At 45.5% G+C, this 6,650-nt stretch overlaps 1 long non-coding RNA gene across 1 annotated transcript; it reads right to left on the bottom strand.

Moving 5' to 3' along the window:
- Nucleotides 1-2,043: 2,043 nt before the first annotated feature.
- On the bottom strand, nt 2,044-5,920 carry LOC129381234 (uncharacterized). Its single transcript, XR_008609450.2, has 3 exons — nt 5,629-5,920; nt 3,123-3,224; nt 2,044-2,344 (listed from the first exon to the last, which is right to left on the bottom strand). It is a non-coding gene; the product is annotated as an uncharacterized lncRNA (long non-coding RNA).
- Between the last annotated feature and the right edge of the window lie 730 nt (nt 5,921-6,650).

Below are 6,650 nucleotides of genomic sequence, written 5' to 3'. Positions count from 1 at the left end.
TTGCTCGTGTACTTTGATTTAGGGGCCCATTAGAGAACCCCACTCGATGAGAAATTAATCCCGAATGCTCCATTACGGCGTGCCTCATAATAAGATCCTCGTTTTCCATTTAAACACCACTGAAGTTATAATATTAACATTTCTGGGAAGTATCATCCCCCATTGTGACCCTTTTCGTTCCCCTCTTCCCCTTCCCTTACATCGAGTAGCAGGCCAGATGCTCCATTATCCGGCCAACCTCTCCACATTTTCCAATCATTAAAATACGTCTTCTTCTTTCGGGGAAGAGAGTCCCGCTTCACACAAGCATAAACTTTAGTACTTGCGCGGCGAAACTTTCCTCTACGACCTACTCTGAGGTAGATAAAGCTTTGCTGTACAGGCTCAGTCTATCTTAATAGGAGGTAGTACTTGGGGTGCAATACACCGCGGGTTCCTTCATGAACACCTGCACGGGCCTGTTATGAGTATTCGCGCGAGTACCTTCATAATGTGGAACAATTGCGTTTTCTGTCCATTGTGCAGTCTCTCCGTTTCCCTTCTTGGACAGCAACTCGATAAACTTTCTGCCGCCAGACTCGTATGCGCCTCTGTTACCGGCATGAACATCGTAGCAGTTCGTTAGAACTTTGCTATCGATTCCCAGCCGTGCGCTTCATTGCCGAACAAACCCATCAATATTACCATTGACATCAAGGTTAACATCCTGGATGAAAGCATTCCAGACGCAACGACATCGTGTTGCGACCTGACGCGGCGAACGAAAGTGCGTCGCGCCTGACTTTCTTCCGGAGACCCCCACTTCGGTTCGTTAATACGTCATATTAACGGGCGGATTTTTATTTCCGTCGAACTTTGTGCGACCGATCAATTCTGTCTGAAGGAATAGATTCGCCTAATTCTAACTAGAAGGATGTCAGGGCTTTGTTTTCAGAGCCAGTGCAACATTCCGTCGCGCTTTTAGGTAGGCCGAATATTAGAAGACTTTTTCGTAATCTATTGCTAAGATGAAGTGACGCTTTCTATTCGCTTCTGTCACGAGTCAGTGAATCGTTTTTCGCACTTGTGGCAGCATCCTGTTTGACTACTGGTAAATCCCCTTCTAGGACCATTACTCTCCTGAATACACATTGCTTTTACTATTGTTTACCCACGTTTGCGCATGCACCTTGTTGTCATGGTACCTGGTGGGAGCGGCTTTACCTTCGCTTGACTCCGTAACGGGGAATCGCTTTCCACTCAAATGATGCTTCCCACAGATGTCAGCGTTTCATCACATTCACATAACACGTGACGTTCCCCGCAACGCTCTTGCTTTTATTACACATCCCAGCTGACGCATAATACAGCATTCCCAAAATCTCATGTACGGAACGCAGAAGCGCAAATGAAAAGCAGGCCTCGTTATAGGCCAGTCTATTCTCGGTACGCATGTCGAAAGTGCGGAACCTTAATGCACTCGCTTAAGAACAGCAGGGGCTTGAGGGCGTTATGACAGGTTTATGTTTTAGACTATAGGGTATTTTTTTAAAGCTGCCTGAGGCATTTTAACGCAATTCGAATCCTTCAAGTGGAATAATTGAAGAGTGATATCTGCACGATAAATAAAATTCGATAACTGACTCGTTACTAAAAATCTCTAACGAAGTTTTTAACCGACTGGGTTATGCAACACATGTAGTTTAAGAATGGTTGCCGGCGCTTTTGCAAGGCATATTCTTCATGCGTCTTCCTACGCAACAATATTCATTTTGATCGAATCCTAAGGGTAGCACCAGTTTCCAGATATCCACCGCGAAAGTTGCGGTAGAACTACTGTGTTGCTCTTGCTTTTACTTTCTTAAAACTGTTTGCTGCATTTAAGCACAGGACTACCAGAAGATCGCGGTACACGACCGCGAAACACACCGTCATAATTTCAGTTGTTGTACTCCTTTTTTGCGATTGTTGATACTAAGGGTATAGAACAGGAGGGACTTCGGCACAGCTTGAAATCATCTCTTCTCGCATAACGACAGCGTTTTAGCATAGACGTCACGCGAGTAGACAATCAAAACCATATTTATTGATATATTAAAGAAGGAGTAGAACAAAAAGTGACGGATCACGAAAGCAAAAGAGTTAACATAAACGTGGTGACCACGCGCGTCGACTCTTTCTAGAGAAAGAATAGTCGACGTGAACTCGTTCGGCAACACTGGGTCGCTCGAGGCGCAACAGCTGCAGCATGCGATGCACTTGGCGAAGTGAGCGCTGCTCGTGGCGCTGCTGCTGCGTGCGATTCTTCGGCGTCGAGCAGCCACCGCAGCGTCACCAAAGGGCAGCACGCCGGCAGGTCGGGACACTGCGAGGGTCAAATGTTAATCAACCACCCACCCATGGGTCATGCATTTATTTTAAAAAATATATGAAAAGAACTGTTCGTTGGAATTAAATCTCGTTCGAGGACGGTGACGAGCGTCGCAGTGCGAAGGCCAATTGCAACGAAATTGGGCCGAGCAAATTCACCGATTTTTCCGCATGCAGGTAACCGGGCATGGACGCATAGTCGTTAACGAGCAATATGTCGTTCTAGCAGTTGTCGACGATTCTGCCTCAACTGCCGTTGTTACTTAGTGTCTATGGTATTGGGCTGCTAAGCACGAGGTCGTGGGACCGAATCCCAGCCACGGCGGCCTCGCATTACGATAGGGTCGAAATGCGAAAACACCGGTGTACTTATATTTGGGTGCACGTTAAAGAACCCCAGCTGGTCCAAATTTAGCGAGTCCCCACCTACGTCGTGCACCATAATGAGATCCTGGTTTTCGCACGTAAAAGCCTACATTAAATTTTTTAACGATTCTCCCTCTGTCTTGCGACCCTGGTTGCCTCATGTCTTCCTGTACTGCAGAATCTGTGGCTCGGAAGCAGTCGTTTCGAACCCTGACCGCAGCCTATGCAAATAGCAAGTCTTGCTAAAACAATTCGATAAACGTGCAACATTTCCGATCTTGTTTCGCAAAGGTTCATCGCAAAATGTCATTAAATTCTGCTGAAACACTCACGCGCCAAATAATGCATAAGTGACTTCTAACGTTCGATTCGCAGTACAACGTCGCCAATGGCCGATGTGCACATACCGTACATTACCTCCTCAATGACGCCAGTTGGGCTGCTGCGTGCGATTCTCGGGCGTCGAGCAGCTGCTGCAGCTTCGCCGAATGGCAGCGTGGCCACAGTTCCTGGAGCCGTGACAGCACAAAATAAGCCCTTTGTCACCCTTGCGTGGCACTTATATTGTGTGACAAATCCACTAACACGGCACGTGCTCACTCGAAGCGCAGTACAGAGGCGGGTATGAAATTATAATTTCCGGGGCAGCAGGGCGCAGGTAAAAAAATAGTTCCTAGCGAAATAATCCAATTTGCACAAGAACACCTGCACCATGAATACCACAACTCCTCCTTTATTCCAGTGGCGTCCAGCGTTCCTCAAGCAAGTGTGCTTTGTGCTTTGCTTTTTATAGTCTATATTATCGACTTGCCTGACTGCATGTCGTCCCGAATAAGAAGGTTCGCCGATGATTCAGCCATATTCCGTAAAATGTCTACTGACTAACCGTGAAGCGTTCCAACCACACCTAAACGCATTGAGTACATGGTTTTCAGACCGGTAAATAACCTTAAATTATGCTAAAGCTAAGTGCATGTCATTTTCACGCTCCTCGTCTCGTATTGCAATGTCATACTCTCTTGCTAATAAGATTGTTGAGGAGTCAATTTTCAATGGGATCCAATATGTTCGTCATCACATCAACGTTACACTTGCATCTGTTACCCGCAAATTTCAAATTATAAGACACAGACTAAAGCAAGCGCGTTTACAGTTAAAGAAAAAAAGAAAGATCTACCATATACACCGCATTAGTGATACCTCAAAGTCGAATATGCATGCGCCACCTGGGATCCGAACCAGGACTCCATCGTACGTAACCTTGAATACTTGTAAGCCGTGCTGCTTGCTTTATCTGTACAGATTATCCCCCGGACTCTAGTGCTGCATGTTTAAAGAATCGTGCCGAATTGTATCCGCTATCACTACGCCGCAAACACGCGATCCTATCGCTCTTTCATAAACTTCACCATCACGACCGTTTGCATTGATGGCTTCTTTCACTCACACTCTGTCATTTTCTCTCGCCGAGATCCCCCTCTCTAAGTCAAAGCACTGTGTGTATCACTCAGATCTTTGCGCTCATTCATTATACGCAGATTCATACTTCGCTAGAATAACCTACCATCAGACATTGCCTACTGAAGTTCACCCCGGCAAATTTCAACAAATCCTGCGTACTTATGTCATAATTTGGTGTCTCTGTGCACTGTGAAAGTTTTTTTCTTTTCTTTTTGGATGAGTTATATTCTATACTGGGGGGGGGGGGGGGGGGGGGGGGTTGTTCCTCTGGTACCTTTGCCATCCGGTAGATTTTGTTTTCGAATTATCCTCTTTGAGTGTCTTTTATGTATTCTGAATTCCAGGTGTTTCTTCTAATATACTGTTAATTGGGTTTCATCACAACTCTGACTTTACTATGCATAGTCGTGTCTGCGTATTCAGTCGCGTATTTAGGCGCGTTTGTTGTATTCTTTAGAAATTGTTATGACAGTATGTTCGTGTGCCTCCTCCCCCTCCCCCAATTCTAATACCCTCTTACGCAGGGTATTCAGTGGTCTTATTGAATGAATAAATAAATAAATAAATAAATAAATAAATAAATAAATAAATAAATAAATGCATGTCATTTACACTGTATTTCTACGAATTTCTTAGGAACTCTAAGTCGCTGTTCAACTGTTTCGCTGAAACAGCGCAGCCTCATCAGCTGCTATTCGAAATTCTATTGTTCACGTGCAAAGTTGTGATTTCGTTTCCATACACTATTTCAATTGACGTAACAAAAACGTGAAAACTGCCTGAACTGGTTTGGTTTTTTTCTCGTGACTAACATGTCAAAAATGGTTCAGGTGATTTCACATATGATCGGTCAGACACAATAGCACCACCGAAAAGCGCATGCTGTAGAATGAGCGGCCACAGCTGAATACAATGAGGTGGCGCCACTAGCAATTTCCCCGACGTTGTACAGTTTCCGCGATACGGAAAATATTGGCTTGAGCACACATTTCCTGTGCTCGTACAACGTACTGTATTTTAAACTGTGCGGTACTCTAGGCCAAGGGATGGGGAAATAATTTACGTATACAAATTGAAAAGAACACACCGTGGAACGGTGCCCTGTGTTATACTCATTTCTGTGCATTTAGTGCTGAGGAAGTGAAGACTTTCATTGTAACAAATTACCGTTTGTTTGAAAGGCAAAGCGTAATGATATCGTAAGATTTGTCAAAAAATCTACACATTTTATGTTTCTCTGTAAGAATGTCATAACAAACCGTGTCAGTTGATTTATATCGATAAATATTACGACTGCGATTCGACTGTAGTGGAGTTCTTGGTTCTCTGGGTCAGAAGAGAGTCAGCTTTAGCAGTTTGCCTGCTGGTGGCTAGTGCTGATGTTATGCCTAATTGCAAAGGCTTTTATAAATTTATGGAATATTTCCTCGAAAATCATTTTGAATTGATCACCTTTGAAGGAAGCCGTAGGGCGATGGCTTAGAGAGCAGAGGAACAATGGGCGCTGTCGTCAGCGCCGTCTTGGAGGATCGCGTGACACCAGCAGGACGCGCCCAACAGCCGAGTCGCCGTCCCCACCGTCGACCACGCATAGGCGGAGCGGGCTGCAAAGTTAGGAAGGGACGCTTGGATCGGAACACCACTTGCGCCGTGCTTTCCTCTCGATAGCTGAACATGTTCATGGCATGCCTATCTTTGTCACCATCCTTATCTTGCTGCCCTCAGAACATCATGTAAGTGCTTGAACCATGCCATTGCAGGCCACCTCTGAACCATTGTGGTAGATAACTAGACGGCAGCGCAAAGCCATCGCTTTCTGGGCTGAAACGGCTTCTTCTGACTAGTGGCCATTCTTAATCAGTAACGCGCTTCACCTGGGTGAACTTTTTGACTGCTTCGCGGCTGCCCAACGATGGGCGAAATGCCGCAGCGGTTTCGAAGGACGGTTACCGATGCTTCAGTACACAGGTTGATGGTAGCCTATAATAAGTCAAAGTTTATTGATAATTTTTTGCAGGTAAACCAGAGTCGCATGCTTTTCATTAACCAGCAATGTCCCGTGTTAGTACGGTTCGCAACAATTTTCAAGCGGCTTGTCTTTCTCTCCCGAGTTTTCTTTCTCTCCCACTTGGACAGCACGTGCCCTCAGAGATGGAACCCTTTTGCTCCGTTACGATCTCTGAGACTGCGGACAAACCTGACCGTGTGCTGCAGGTGCCGAGTCATGCACTATGAAGCGGTTCAGCTCGCAACATTTTCCTTCGTGTTTTGCGCTACTTACTTGCTAAGAGTCTTCCAATACTGCTGAAATAGTGTCCCATATTAAACCAAGGTTTAATGCGTTCTACTTCCATTTAGTGCAGGAAAATTAAGCATGTGAGGAGGACTCCCGTTGAAAACGACAGGAAAGCTGAAGGCAGCACTGGCGATCGAACGAAGAGGCCAGTGAGCTTCAATGACACACACATCCTCGG

This window comes from Dermacentor andersoni, chromosome 1 (assembly GCF_023375885.2).
Source record: "Dermacentor andersoni chromosome 1, qqDerAnde1_hic_scaffold, whole genome shotgun sequence".
In the NCBI taxonomy this organism is placed as follows: Eukaryota; Metazoa; Arthropoda; class Arachnida; order Ixodida; family Ixodidae; genus Dermacentor; species Dermacentor andersoni.
The sequence above is the reverse complement of the archived record's forward strand: the minus strand, read 5'-3'. Positions and strand labels throughout refer to the sequence as shown.